Source organism: Lagenorhynchus albirostris, chromosome 7 (genome assembly GCF_949774975.1).
Source record: "Lagenorhynchus albirostris chromosome 7, mLagAlb1.1, whole genome shotgun sequence".
Classification (NCBI taxonomy): Eukaryota; Metazoa; Chordata; class Mammalia; order Artiodactyla; family Delphinidae; genus Lagenorhynchus; species Lagenorhynchus albirostris.
The window spans coordinates 83785631-83801437 of NC_083101.1; the positions used below are offsets into that span (position 1 = coordinate 83785631).

The 15807-nt window shown below is 36.8% G+C and overlaps 1 non-coding gene across 1 annotated transcript; it reads left to right on the forward strand.

Annotated features, from left to right (window-relative positions):
• Positions 1-9367: 9367 nt before the first annotated feature.
• Positions 9368-9470, forward strand: LOC132523940 (U6 spliceosomal RNA). Its single transcript, XR_009541713.1, has one exon. It is a non-coding gene; the product is annotated as a U6 spliceosomal RNA (small nuclear RNA).
• Positions 9471-15807: the final 6337 nt, after the last annotated feature.

Sequence of the window (15807 nt, forward strand, 5' to 3'; positions counted from 1 at the left end):
GGTTAATATCCAAAATATACAAAGAACTCATTCAACTCAACATCAAAAAAACAAACAACCCAATTAAAAATGGGCAGTGGATCTGAAGAGACATTTTTTCAAAGAAGACATACAGATGGCTAACAGGCACAGGAAAAGATGCTCAACATCACTAATCATCAGGGAAATGCAAATCAAAATGACAATGAGCTATCATCTCACACCTGTCAGAATGGCTATCATCAAAAAGACAACAAATAACAAATGTTGGCAAGGATGTGGAGAAAAGGGAAACGTCGTGCACTGTTGGTGGAAATTAAATTGGTACAGCCACTAAGGAAAACAGTATGGAGATCGCTCAAATAATTAAAAATATAACTACTATATGATCCAGCAATTCCACTTCTAGGTATTTACCCAAAGAAATCAACAACATTAATTTAAAAAGATACGTGCACCCCTAAGTTCATTGCAGCATTATTTACAATAGCCAAGGTATGGAAGCTACTTAAGTGCCCATCAATAGGTGAATGGCTAAAGACGAGGTGGTATATGTATACAATGGAATATTACTCGGCCATAAAAAAAGAATGAAATCTTGCCATTGTGATAACATGGATGGACCTAGAAGATATTATGCTAAATGAGTAAGTCAGACAGAGAAAAACAAATACTGTATGATTTCACTTATATGCGGAATCTAAAAAACAAATGAACAAAGGTAAAAAAACAGAAACAGAGTTACAGATACAGAGAACAAACAGGTGGTTGTCAGAGGGGAGAGGGGTGAGGGGAGGAAAGAAATAGTTGTGGGAGACTAAGAGGTACAAAGTTCCAGTTGCAAAATAAGTGGGTCATGGGTATGAAATGTACAGTGTGGGAAATATAGTCAATAACTAAGTAATATCCTAGTATGGAGACATACTGTAGCTAGACTTATCATGGTGATCATTTTGAAATATATAGAAATATCCAACTACTATGTTGTGTAACAGGAACTAACATAGGGTTGTAGGTCAATTATACTTCAAAAACAAACTCATAGAAAAAGAGATCAGATTTGCGGTTACCAGAGGCAGGGGGTGGGGGAGAGGGAATTGGATGAAGGCAGTCAAATGTACAAATTTCCTGTTATCAGGTAAATAAGTATTAAAGATGTAATATACTGGCTTCCCTGGTGGCGCAGTGGTTGAGAGTCCGCCTGCCGATGCAGGGGACACGGGTTCGTGCCCCGGTCCAGGAAGATCCCACATGCTGCGGAGCGGCTGGGCCCATGAGCCATGGCCGCTGAGCCTGCGCGTCCGGAGCCTGTGCTCTGCAACGGGAGAGGCCACAACAGTGAGAGGCCTGCGTATCGCAAAAAAAAAAAAAAAAAAAGTAATATACAACATCATAAATATATTTAACACTGCTGTATGTTATATATGAAAGAGAATAAAACCTAAGAGTTCTGTTCACAAGAAAAAATTTGTTTTCTATTTCTTTAATTTTGTGTCTGTACAAGATGATGCATGTTCACCGAACTTATTGTGATAATCATTTCATAATGTATGTAAATCAAATCCTTATGCTGTACACCTTAAACAAACAGTGCTGTATGTCAATTATATCTCAGTAAAACTGAAAAGAAAGAGAGAGAGCGAGGGGGGAGGGAAGGAGGGAAGGAGAGGGGAGGGAAGGAAGGAGGGAAAGAGGGAGAGAGGGAGGGAGGGAGGAAGGAAGGGAAGAATGAAGGAATGAAAGAAGGAAGGGAGAAAGAAAGCAATCCCACAAGAAAAAATAAATATAAACAAAATTTTAAGAGTAAAATGGATAAATTGGATATATTCTATATAATGTAATAATATATAACAATGAAAATGAAGAAACTACTGCTGCACAATAACACAGATTTAAAATTTTTGTTATCCAATAGCTTAAAATGTACATGTGTGTATTTGAATATGTATATAAAGTAAACAATGACAAAAATAAATGCAAAGGGACAATTTTACATCCTTAGGACTTTAGAGAACACATTTCTAGCAGTTTTAGAATTGCATTATGTTCCAGCTTTAACCATGAAGCTTTCTGAAAACTGAAGCCAAGAAAATTTCAAATGATCAAGGCAAATGTTTTTATAACTTTTCTTCTAATATTTTTTAAAATTTAATAAACAAGAAGGAAAAATATCAGACTATTTTTTTCATACTGGGCCCTGGCATCCCTTCCCTAAACTGCATTGTCAGTTGGCTTCCTGCACCATTCTGAGGTTGTAACTACATGGAAAGCAATCTGGCTAGGAGCTGAAATAGACAAGGCAGAAAATGATCACTTCCAAGGTGTGAGGTTTGGAGGAGGGACAGAGTCAGGAATGGCCATCGGACAAGTGTCCCGAAGAGACTGCAATTCTTTCTTGACTGTTTCTGATGCAGAAACAATAATAGATTATTTCAAAAGAACTACATTTGCATCCACTTATTCAACAGTCCTTACAAGGAGAGAAAATGCCTGCACAGTTAGCCAAGTGTGATGCACAAGCACTCACCCTCATCCCTTAAGATCTGAGAGGACACTGACAGCATTCTGGTGACAATGAGGGGGACTGAGGCCAACCCCTGTCCCTAGCCAGGTGAACCAAGCTTGACTAGCCCTCCACTGCTTCAATGTCAATAAATAGGAAAAAGCAGCACAGAGCCTAGGAAGCAACGTAGCGTGACTGGAGAAAATGGAAACAGTAAACTCAGGTTGCAGAAGAGAAACACACTTTTTTTAAGAATTATTTTTTAAAAAGAATGAGAAACACTCAACTTAAGCTGCAAAGTTATTCCCAAAACTCGTAGCCCTATACTACTCTGCTTTTAAAAAAATTTTTTATTTCCTTAAAAAATGAAATACATAAGGGTGGTATGTTAAATAGTGTTCCCCCAAAACTTATGTCCCCCCAGGACCTCAGAACTGGTCACTTTGGAAATAGGATCTTGGCAGATGTAATTAGTTAAATTAAGATGAAGTCATACTGGATTAGGGTGGGCCTTATAGGAAGGCCTTATAGCGTGGTGTCCTTAAAGGAAACAGAGACACACAGAGACCCACACAGGGAAGAAGGCCATGTGAAGATGAGGGCAGAGATTGGAGGGATACACCTACAAGCCAAGGATAGCTGGGAGCCACTAGAAGCTAAGACGAGGCAAGGAAGGCTTCTTCCCTAGAGCCATCAGAAGAAACCTGGCCCTGTTGACACCTTGATTTAGTTGCCAGAACTAAATTTCAGACAACAGAGAATAAACTTCTGTTGTTTTAAGATGCCTCCTTTGTGACAATTTGTTATAGTAGCCCTGGGAAACTAATACTGTGAGATATACAAAAGGGTGTATATATATGTAAATGGACAGTTCATAATCAATAACAATAAAACACCCATTTATCCACAATCTAACTTAAGAAAGAAAAGTTACTGGTAATTTTGAAACCCCTAGAGCGCCCCTCCCAACTCACAGCCCCCACTCCTTGTCTCTACTATCTGGTTTTTGTATTAAGCTTTTTTCCTTTTAATTGTAATTTATTTATACATACATATGGATAAATCCCCAAACAATATATTGTTTAGTTTTGCTTGTTTTGAGCTTTTATGTAAATTGAGTTATACTTTACATATTGTTCTTTATGTGTTTTTTACACAGTATTCTGTTTTGAAAGTAATTCATGATGATGTGTAATATTGCCTGTACAATATATTTTTTCATTTTACAACTAATCACACTATTGCCCAATATTTTTCCATTATAAACAATAGTACCATGAACATTCTTTATATGTCTCCTAATACACATGTGCACTGTTAGGGAATATAGCGACCTGAATTGGAATAGGCTTAGACTTGAAACAGAGTTTCTACCTAATAGAAGAATTGCTGAATTATAGGGTATGTTTATGTTCAACTTTATGAAAATTATATTTTTAAAATAATAATAATAGTATTAAAAGGAACTTTTTAGATATCGAAATCACAGACTTGAAACAAGACAGAAAAGATGAGATAAAAATCAGTTAATCCAAAATCTGACAAAGATAGAGAAAAAAAAAAACACAGAACAATCTCACTTAGGAATATAGATGTGAAAATTATAAATAAAATATAAGCAATTCAAATCTAAAAGTCCAAAGTAATAATATATCATTACCAAGTTGACTTTACTCCATGAATGCAAGCATGATTAAATGTTAAGAAAAAAATGCATATAATTTATAAAATTAGTCAAAGCATGAAAGTATATGATCATTTCAATCAGTATTGAAAAGATACTTGATAATATTCAGAATCTCTTTTTCTTTTTAACAAATGCCCTTATGAATCAACACTAGAAAAATAGATTCTTAACATGATGAAAAATATCCACAGTAGCTAAATTAGGAACAAGAATAGATTACTTGCTTTCACATCCATTATTCAAACTGGAATTTCTAATCTATGTATTAAGAAAGAGAAAGTGAGTTATAAATATTATAAAAGAGACAAAAATTAGAAAGGAGAAAAATTATTTGGAGATGATATGATTTGGAGATGATTTTTCACCTAGATAACAAAAGACTAAAAATCTAGTATTGTAAAATTACCATTGAAAAATTTCAACAAAAAGGAGACAGATATACATACCACTTGTCCATGTGTACAGCAAAGACAATTTGTCCAATATCCCCTTTGTGATGCTCACTCTTGTATATAACTTTATTAGATGGAATAGGGGATGGAATTTTCTAACATTCACATCATTATCTCTTTGCTTTTCTCTCTTACTTTTTTTCCTGTCAGAGCAGACAGCTGAATTCATGTACATCAAATGCGTATGTATTCTAACACCATTATAAATAAAACCTTGATATCCAATTATACCCGTTTGCAGATTCTGCTTTTGCTTCATGCCAAGCTTGATGTAAAATTCAAACCACTACAAATCCCACTTCCCAGCAAATAATCCTCTAGCACCACAAATATTATTGAAAAAAACTAGAATTTGCTAGGATGTTGACATTGGGAGAAGTTGAAAGACAGAGGTATATGGGAACCCTCTGTACTTTGCACTCAATTTTTCTGTGATCCTAAAACTAAACTTTATGAATTAAGAGAATAGAATTTGCTAACCATGTAGCCAAATTGAAAAGTTGACACCACATAGCACACGTTATTTCCATCAGACAATTCCTCCCTAAGTGGCTCTTGCCAATTGTACCAACATGGGCAGTCAGGACCCCAGCTCTTGGCCCCAGAATTAAAAGGCCCAATTCTGACTTCTTCCAGCTGAATACACACCTATGATTTGGGATCAGTGAGGTCAAGGAACTGTGCTCTCCAGAGCCCACATTCTAGAACTTTCCTTTTGTCCCTCACCTACTCTCTTTTTAAAGCTTCTTTTTCATTTTCATGAAACCGAAATGTCAGCCACATGATCATTTCTATCCTTCACAACTATTACAGTCTTTTTGCAGTAAAACCAAGCCCTTCATACAAACAAAAGTTAATATCAACTGCTGAGACGCTAGAATATTCTTCACCTCATTTACATTTTTTCTACATATCAGCATTAATTTGTTAGAAATATTAAGGAAATATTTTCCTTTCACACAGCAACCAAGACAAAATAACTGAAAGTAAAATCAAAACTAAATGCACAGGATTCATACGAAAAGAATTACAAAACTTTACTGAGGTACCTGAAAGGTACAAAAAGTGGAAAGATATACTGTAGCCCAGATTAAAAGATTTTATATTGTAAATATGACAATTATCCAGAAATTAACATCTAACGGAATGAAACTCTAATCAAATTCACAACTGGATTTTAAATTTGAAACAATAAAAATAAATAGAATAATAAAGTACTTATATTATCTCATAGAGAAGAAGCCCCCAGAAGAAGAGAATAAAATCCAAAAACCATCTAGGAAAATATCAATAGAATGAACTCAGGAAAATTGAGAATTTCTGAATGGCAAAAAAAAAAGGCTATGAAAAAAAATTTTTAAGTGAAAAGATAAATGATAATCTAAAATAAATTTACAACATACAAATCAGAAAAAAAGTTGATATATTGGAAGAGGTGTTTTTAATAAAATAAGGCCAGTAAAACATGAAGTATTATCCAGGAAAGTATTCTCGAGGATTCAGGAATTACACATTCTCAGACACCATCAGTAGGTGTCAATCTGAATAACTTTTTAAAAGTACACATAGGGCTTCCCTGATGGCGCAGTGGTTGAGAGTCCGCCTGCCGATGCAGGGGACGCGGGTTCGTGTCCCGCTCTGGGAAGATCCCACATGCCGCGGAGCGGCTGGGCCCGTGAGCCATGGCCGCTGAGCCTGCGCGTCCGGAGCCTGTGCTCAGCAACGGGAGAGGCCACAACAGTGAGAGGCCCGCGTACCGCAAAAAAAAAAAAAAAAAAACATAAAATGCACAATAACATTTGGGTTATTGGTCCTTCTTTCAGGACCAGTGGCCTATTGGGACCAATGTAGTTAGTCCAAGGTAATAGTTATACAAAATAGTATAATTATCCGAGCAAAAGAATTACTGTCTTGACTTTTACAAACTGAAAAATTAGAGAAGACTTGAATTTCCATCATTTTTAGGATTAATAAATAAAGTATGGCACACCCATGCGATGGACTATTGTGCAGCCATGAAAAACGATGATGCAGTTTCCAGCAATGCGGCAACAGGAGTGGCAGCAGTCCTCCAAGATGCCCAGGAGGCAGAGCAATTCATCCCAAGGGGCAGCAAAGAAAATCCGAGGGATGAGTGAAATGGTACACCAAACTGTATCTGCAAACGTTGAAACTAAGCTACAAAAAGGCAACAGGGAAGAATCAATCTTCATGGTGGAAACCAAAAAAAGTGAAAAAGGAGCAAAAGGAACAGGCCGAAGTGGGTCAGGAAGACACTAAAGAAGATGTAACTGCAGAAAACGGAACGAAGAGGAGAGTCCACCCTGTGGTGAAGCAGAAGCAAAAGAAGCCAGGTTTGATGATGAATATCCTATTCCAAATCTTGTCCGTGGTCTCCATTCTCCCCTTACCGTTCAGCTGTCTTGTAAAGGCATGTTTTTTAGACACCCTAAAAATAATTACGATTTTTTTTTACCTATTTAGATAAGTGTAAATGCTTTTTCTTAAAAGGTAAAATCAGGTGCTGTTGTTTATTTTTCTGCACAACGTGGAATTCAAGGAATATTGAATTAAGGAAATCTTTGACATCTTGTGCTCCAACTTACCATTCCATAGGCTGGGGGTAGGGAGGATTATATCCTTTAACAGGAAGCATAATTAAATGCAATTCACAGTCGTAATCACGCATTTAGCGTGTCTCAAACATTTCATTGCTGATCTTCGATACTTCATGCTGCTCTTTGGTAGAATAGTTTTCTAAGCAAACTGCTCCCTGATCTTGGTGCTCTTGGTCAGACTTGAGTGCCATCTGTGACATCTTTGGTAGCAGTAGCCCAGTTTATCCTGCAACTTTAATCATACACTGTGAAAGATTGGACTTTTTTTAATATAAATTTATTTATTTATATTTATTTTTGGCTGCATTGGGTCTTCGTTGCTGCACGTGGGCTTTCCCTAGTTTCAGTGAGTGGGGGCTACTCTTGGTTGCGGTGCGCTGGCTTCTCATTGCAGTGGCTTCTCTTGTTGTGGAGCACGGGCACTTCAGTAGTTGTGGCACATGAGCTCAGTAGTTGTGGCTCGCGGATTCTAGAGCGCAGGCTGAGTAATTGTGGCACACGGGCTTAGTTGCTCCGCGGCATGTGGGATCTTCCCAGACCAGGGCTCGAACCCATGTCCCCTGCATTGGCAGGCAGATTCTTAACCACTGAGCCACCAGGGAAGCCCTGGACTTTTTTTTACTATGTTGTAAGTATGTTATTAAATCATGAATTAGTGGGATTTTAACCTAACAATTTATCAATATTTTATAATATGAGTACTTTATATCCTCTTTCAAAGGACAATTTGCCTCCAAATTTTAACTGAAGTGATTGGGTAACTTTTTAGAAAAGGACTGCAACCACTTTTTTTTTGATTTTTTAGGACTTGCATAAAAATTGTGTATAGATTATTCATGTCTGTGAACAGACCAGACGCTAAACCAATAAAATCTCAATTATAAGAAAAGCGATGGTGTGTATCTATTATATTTCATTGACTCTTAGACCTACATTTTTCACATAGGTTCTGCTATCCTCCTAACTGCTTGGTCATGCATGAACTCCAGCAAAGATTTTATATAGTTGTCATTTCAAATTGAGTTATGCACTTCATTGGTACTATGCATGTTGAGTTTAGTTATTTAAAATGTCTTTCAAAAGATTTCACCATAACCAGCATTGAAACAAAATCATATAATGTATGCAGAAAGATATGGAAACAGAAAAGCAGAGTACAAATGTAATATTACTGAAGCAAATAATATTCATTAGAAGAATGACCATAATTTCATATTTTCTGGGGAAGAAACAACCAGTGCTTGATGGGACCCAAGAAAGAAGATACCCAAAGTGACTAAAGATAAGAAAATGCAAAAAGATTGCCTTCACACACTGTAAAATCCAGCTTGAAGGGTGGAGAAACTGGCAAACTTCAGAATAGATGAAGGAAATTTCAAAGCATCAAGAAGCTGGTTGTATCAGACAGACAAAGACAAATACTGTATGCTCTCATTTATAGGTGGAATCTAAAACAAACAAACACAGAACAGACTCATGGATTCAGAAAACAAATTGATGGTTGCCAGAGATGGGGATGGAGGGTGGGTAAAATGAGGGAAGGGGGCCCAAAGGTACGATCTTCCAGTTATAAGATGAGTAAGTCCTGGGATGTAATGCACAGAATGGTGACTATAGTTAATAATATCGTATTGTACACTTGAAAGTTGCTGAGACAGTAGATCTTAAAAGTTCTCATCACAAGAAAAAAATGTGCTATGTGTGGTGATGGATGCTAACTAGACTTATTGTGGTGATTATTTTGCAGTATACAAATACTGAATCATTATGTTGTACACCCAAAACTAATATAATGTTTATGTCAATTATATCTCAATTTTTAAAAAAAGAAGCTGCTTATGACACAGGACTGTCCTATCAACAGTGTTAGGCTATAGTTTAGTTCGCAGCTCTTGCTTGCTTTCTTCCTTTTTCTCGCCCCCTCTTCTTCCTTCTTTCTCCCTCCCTTCCTTCCTTCCTTCCTTTCTCTCTCTCTCTCCTCTCTCTCTCTCTCTCTCTCTCTCTCTCTCTCTCTCTCTCTTTCTCTGTAGTACCTAAAACAATGGGACACTAACAATCAATGATGTCTTATAGTCAAATGAAATGTAGTTCTTTGTTAACAAGAAAATGTATCTCTGATACACTTTAAGTGTTCATTTCAGGAGCACATAAACTAAGACTAGAATCATACAGAGTTAGCATGGCACCTGGGTAAGGATAACATACAACCTGGTGAAGTGTTCCACATTTTTTCTTTTTCTTAATCTGGGTGTTTATTTGTGAACATTCATCCATCTGTACATTTCTGTTTTGTGCATATTTTTCTAAGTGTGCCATGCTTTAATGTGTTTTCTTAAAATATCAGTATATAACAGACTTTGCAGAGCATGGATCCCATTTTTGTCATGATGGAGGTATACGTGACTTCTCACATTGGTGCACATATTTCTGTATGTTGGCACAGAATCCAAATGTCAACAGGAATTATGGAAAGACAGGTGACTTTTACTTTCTTCTTCATGCTTTTCTATGTCTGAAAATTTTTGACAGTGAGCATGTATTTCTTTCACAATGAGAAGAAAAGGACAGAAAGACCTAGTCCCATTTTTAAAACACACATACTTAAAGAAAACCTGCGTATTCGTTAAACAGCAATTCCACTTCACAGAATTCGTGTACAGAAATAACTAAGGACGTGCACAACAATTTAGCTGTTAAGAATGCTCATCACATTTCATATCTCCTATCCAGTATTTTCATTTGAGAATTTAGCCTAAAAAATGATTTACGATGTAGACATATTTATTTACAAGTTTTGTTATCATAGTGTTTTGTAAAATATCAAACACTTCCAATAACTGGGGATAGTTAGATAAGTTACTGTATTGTACATTCACTTGAGGAACTTAGACACTAACATGGATGTGGATTTTGAAAAAAATGTGATGACATAGGAGATGCTTATTAACACTGACACATGAAAAACTGTAATACAAAACTCGCAATGCAGTATAAACCAAATTTTGTAAAACATGCACAAAATGAATATATGATATGTATATGCAAATAAGAAAGGAAGAAATACATGTAAATGTTTATACTGGTTATTCCAAACTGAAATTATAAGTTTTTAATTTTCTTTTTTGCACCTTTCTGTATTTTCCAAATTCTCTAAAACGAGTATTATGTGTTCTGTAACTTTTAGAAAGTCATTTTTTAATCACTGCAGTCACATGTACTTATCCAAAGAGCAAACATCCACACCGAAACAAAATTCTTATTCTAGGAAGAAACACAGAAGGTGCCTCAGGCCCTGCTTCTCAGCTCTTGTACTCACATAATTGAAGGATGGCCTGTTACTTAGAGCCTATCGGGTTCATTTAAATGCAGTTCTATTACACCTGCTCATCTAGTTTCCTTGCCCAAAATAAATTAGAAATACTGATGGAGGCAGACAGAGGAATGCAATTGTCAAGAGACATAAGGATTAATGTAAAAGTGAGGGAGAAGAGAGAAAAATAATAATACTAGGCATATAATAATGTGTGTTTAGTGTCAGGGCATGGGAACCTATAGACCTGAGGGCAACAGTAAATTAAAACAATCTATATCCATATCCAGAATGTGATTCAAGACGTTAAATACTTTTACATGCAGCACTCTTCTATTAAAAACCTTCAAGTTATAAAATTTCATGGAAATGAACAAAGTTACAAAAGTCAGACCAAAGAGTTTTAAAATTCTTTTGATTGCACAGCAAATATTTATTTTCATAGATTAATGTTATACTACCATATATATTTATATACAAAGAGAAACATACACACAAAAATATAATTTTTAAAGGATCAAAGTTTGAAATCCTTGTTTTACACCCAAAATGGATCATCTTGTACATTGATTTGGTTCAGAATTCAGCAAATTAATGTCTATGGTTTTATTTTTTTATTCACATTTTGACTCAAAACTTCCCTTAATAAAAAGGAGGTGAAGGAAAGCAGCAATAAAAAATGATCCTGGCCAGTAGTTTATCTGTCACCTCGTGATTCTTCTGGCCATCTTACAAGAGAGCAGAAGGACAGACCATATCGCTAGTTCAAAACTACTATGATTAAGTTCGGCAACATTTTGATACATAATGAACCATTCCTTTACCTGATAGACTCTCAATCTCTCAAGAACAATAAAAGACAATAGGTCATCTTCCGCATACCTACCCTACACTTTAGGGGCCTTTACTTGTGTCTGCTCATGTCTTCTATCGTCACAAATCTTTCTTGATATAAGCATCTCAGATTTGAGACAAAGGAAAGCAATTTTGTGATCATTATCATATATATATATACACACACATATATATACACATATAGGTGTGCATATAGTGAGTTGTGCTAATATATGAGTCCTATATTCCATAGTAAGAACATTTAAACTTAGCAGGGATTATGAGTGAAGCTTAGTGATCAATAAGAATTGCACCAATAACTTAACAGTAGTTTTTCCCAGAAGTACAATGTATAGAGAAATTATGGGGAAAAGTCTTCTAGTTAAGAGATATTTACTTGGTTCTTTATTACATGAATGGCTGAATAGTTAATGATTACCATTTACTAACATTTGTAAAAAGTTTTACATTATATATACATATATTTACATTTATATATATATTTATTATATATAATAGATGTATTATATATATATGTATATATAATCCTAGTGTGAGAGATATTCTTTGACAAAGCAATTCTGTGATGAATTAAGTTTAGAAACTACCACACCCTTTTCTTGGAAATTAACAGTGTTATTAACATATCAAAGGCCCTGAGAAGGCCCATGATAAAGATACTTTGTCTAATCTAGGATTGCCTAATGTAGAATTTCCCAAATGTATTTGATCATGAAACCCTTTCTTCTTTGTCACCTACTAATATCTCATGGAACCAATGATCCTGGGACTGTATTTAGGAAAGCTTTATCTCCAACTCCAAATAAGGAAATTGACCATGGAGAAGTTGGGTGCCCTACCCAAGATTTCACGACCAGTAGGAGGCAGCGCTGGGATAGGTTCCAGTCTTCTGACCCACATCCATGGTCTTTACCTGACAACTTGTCTCTCACTCACTTTACTATTAATAATAAAAAAGCTGAGTAGGGCTTCCCTGGTGGCGCAGTGGTTGAGGGTCCGCTTGCCAATGCAGGGGACACGGGTTCGAGCCCTGGTTGGGGAAGATCCCACATGCCATGGAGCAACTAAGCCCATGCGCTACAGCTGCTGAGCCTGCGCTCTAGAGCCTGTGGGCCACAAATACTGAGCCCACGTGCTACAACTACTGAAGCCCGTGCGCCTGGAGCCTGTGCTTCGCAGCAAAGAGAAGCCACCGTGATGAGAGGCCTGCACACTGCAATGAAGAGTAGCCCCCACTCGCTGCAACTAGAAAAAGCCCATGCAGCAATGAAGCCAAAAATAAATAAATTAATTTAATTTAATTTAAAAAAATTTAAAGAAAGAGCTGAGTAAAGAAGAAACCTATAAGTCCTCATTTAAAATATGTTCCCCTTGTTTGGTGATATTATTTTATGACTTTTCAGCTGAAAATAGTTCTGGTCTTGCCAATACTCCAGATTACTAATGAAAAAATGAGGAACTTGTAGTGGAAAAATAAATGCTTTATGAAAACTGAGAAAAATATCAGGGAGTACTTTATTCTGAAGATTATTAGGTTTTCTTTCCTTTAAAAAAAACATTGAACTGTGAGCTTTTATTGGAATAATAAAATATACAAGATAAATTGTAGTTGTAATTTATTCTCCAAAAACCAATTCCTGAAACTATACACAATGGAAAGAACTATAAGAACAATCACTATGCAGATCACTGGGCTTTTCTGTGTATTTCTTACCAAATAATATTAACATCTTTGTATATATTTCTTGTTAAAAAAAAAAAGAAGAAAGAAAAGAAAAACAACTTTAAGTACTAACAAACTCTTACAGAGTTCCCGTGATATACCGGATACTTTATATACATTATCTCATTTAATTCTCAGCATGACCCTGCAAGGTACATGCTCATATTCCCATTTGAAAGGTAGGAAAATAGAGGCTCTGGGAGTCAGCACAGAGGTTAAGAGGAACTTGGGCTCCAGAGCCAATGCACCTTGGTTTAAAACACACCTCTCACTTCTAACTGTCTGACCTCAGCAAGTCAGTGAGCTTCTCTGCTTCAGTGTCTTTATGTGTAAAATAAGGATAATAATACTCAAACAGAAGTCATCAGGATTAAATAAGCCTCCATAAATGTAGGTTCTTCTTGTTTTTAAGTAAATGTCTGAAGCTCACAGAGTGGAGACTTGTCCTCTCTCATGGCAATAACCAGCTCCCTCACCCTCTGAATTTGCTGTCCTGTAAATGCTTTAAATCTCAATTCAAAACCAGTAACATGAGTGGCACTTCAATCTACTTTCTCCAGATCATAGAACAAGCGCCCATATCTGGCATCCCATCCCAGAAGCACAGAGGCCTGGCTCTGACCCTCAGGCAGGATGCTGCTGGACACACCCTGAGACAACCTGCAACTAACAAGGTTCCCAAACCGCTGGCTACAGGGTCACTTCAGACCCTCCATGTTCTGCAAAGATGTGTATCAACTGCGTGCACACCTGAAAACACGGGCAACCCAAACACAAAAACACCCAGCAAGAAAGGGTGGAGAAGCTGTCTTTAACAGGTTGATCTTTAATTTTCTCAAGTCTGTGGAAGTGATAGGAAGAAACATTTTTTTTTAAATGGAAAAGCTGACTGTGACCACGAAGAAAATTCACTTCAGCTGCACAAATATTTATTGAGAGTTTACTGGTTCAGACCCTGACAGACGCAAAGGAGTAGGATTGGAATTTTAAGTAGTTTATAATTGAGCTTCCTATTAAATATGGCAGGTTGAACACCTGTGTTCCCTCCCCCAAATCGCTCTAAAATGACTGAAAACTAATTTTTCAAAAAGAAGAAATAAAGTTTAAACCCACCCTCTCAGCCCACCCCCATCCTTACTCTCAGCTAATGACCTCGCCTCATGTTCCAAGAAAAACTCCCCCAAACTCCCATCACCACGTCTCCCGCTTCACCTGCTGTAGTGTCCACACCATGTGCCCTTCCTTCCTGTGACTGAAGGCCACCTTCCAGCTGTAAAGCTCCCCATGCTGTGAGCTAGTTCAGAGAACCACTCCGAAGTTCTCCCCCCCATCCTACCCTATCATTTATCCTTTCTACAGGGTCATCCCCCGTCAGCATACAAACTAGCTGAACTCTCCTTGCTCTTTCATCTCCCTCCCTATTTCTCCACATGAAAGGGCTGCAAAACCATTTTACAATGCTTCTGCATTTATCCCAACTCCTCTCCCTTTTGTAGGCTCACTCCACTCACGTTTTCATCCCACCATCTTAGCGTGGTTACCAATGACATCCTTCTTGCTAAATCCAATAGTCAGTTCTCTCTTTCCTTACTTGGTACAATTTATCACCCCTCCCAACTTGATACACTTTCTTCCCTTTGCTTCTCCAAACACCACTCTTTCCTGACTGCCCCCACATCCCTCACATTTAATCCTTTGTTCTCTCTTCCTGTTCCAGGGGAACTTGAGGCCACATATTGAAGATGGTGGCATCAAAGGATGAAAAGACCCTGAGTTCCTGAAGATGTGGAGAACATCTTCTCATCTCCTTTGATGACCTACATTGGAAAGAAACCTTTATTGTGTTAAGCTAGCATGATGGAGAGGTTATTATATCAGTTAGCGTTCAACCACTGCAATAAGAAGGCAATGAAAAATCTGATTAATCAAGAAAAAGACATTGAAGCAAAGTATTTAGACGTATGGATGTAGATAGCCAAAGAAACAGGAAAAAGAGGTGAAAGTGAAAGTGGTACATCCAAGGAGTAGTCCTAGTAGGATTAGGTTGAGGAAGGGTAGGTGACTGCTGGTTTTTATTATAAGCCAAATACTCTTGATAATACTTAAATTTAACTACAAATATGCATAATTTAAATAAAAATATAAATTACTGATTTAAAAGAGGTTTACAACTTTCGAGGAGAAGCAGACATGAAAACACAGATAATTATAGAATACATACTGTAAATACTCAAAGTGACGCATGATGTATTATGAGTGAAACATAGGAGAAGCTCTTAAAATGGATCTAATGCACTTGAGTACAATAAAAGTTGTGTTCCGTTTGGTTGGGCTGTTTTGCAGGCTTTGGATATGATGGCTTCTTGGAGGGTAGAAAACTTGGGAGTGTTTTCTTTCTTTTTTCTTGTCTTTCTCTTTTGGGAGAAGTGTAAGAGGGAGATATTTTAAATAGTAAGTGGAAGAAGGCCAAGAATCAGGGCTGTGCTAGCACATACTATTCCTTTGTGCAAATTTTTTTAAAGCACCCCTTCCTTGAGACAATTTTGTCTGTTGGAAAATTGCGTTTACCCTCCTATGTTGGTAGAATTAGATGCTTTACTGACATCTGGTGGATAATCATCATAATAAATATTCAAGTTCAAATATTCATACCTGCAAAGTGAATTGCTCTCCTTAGATG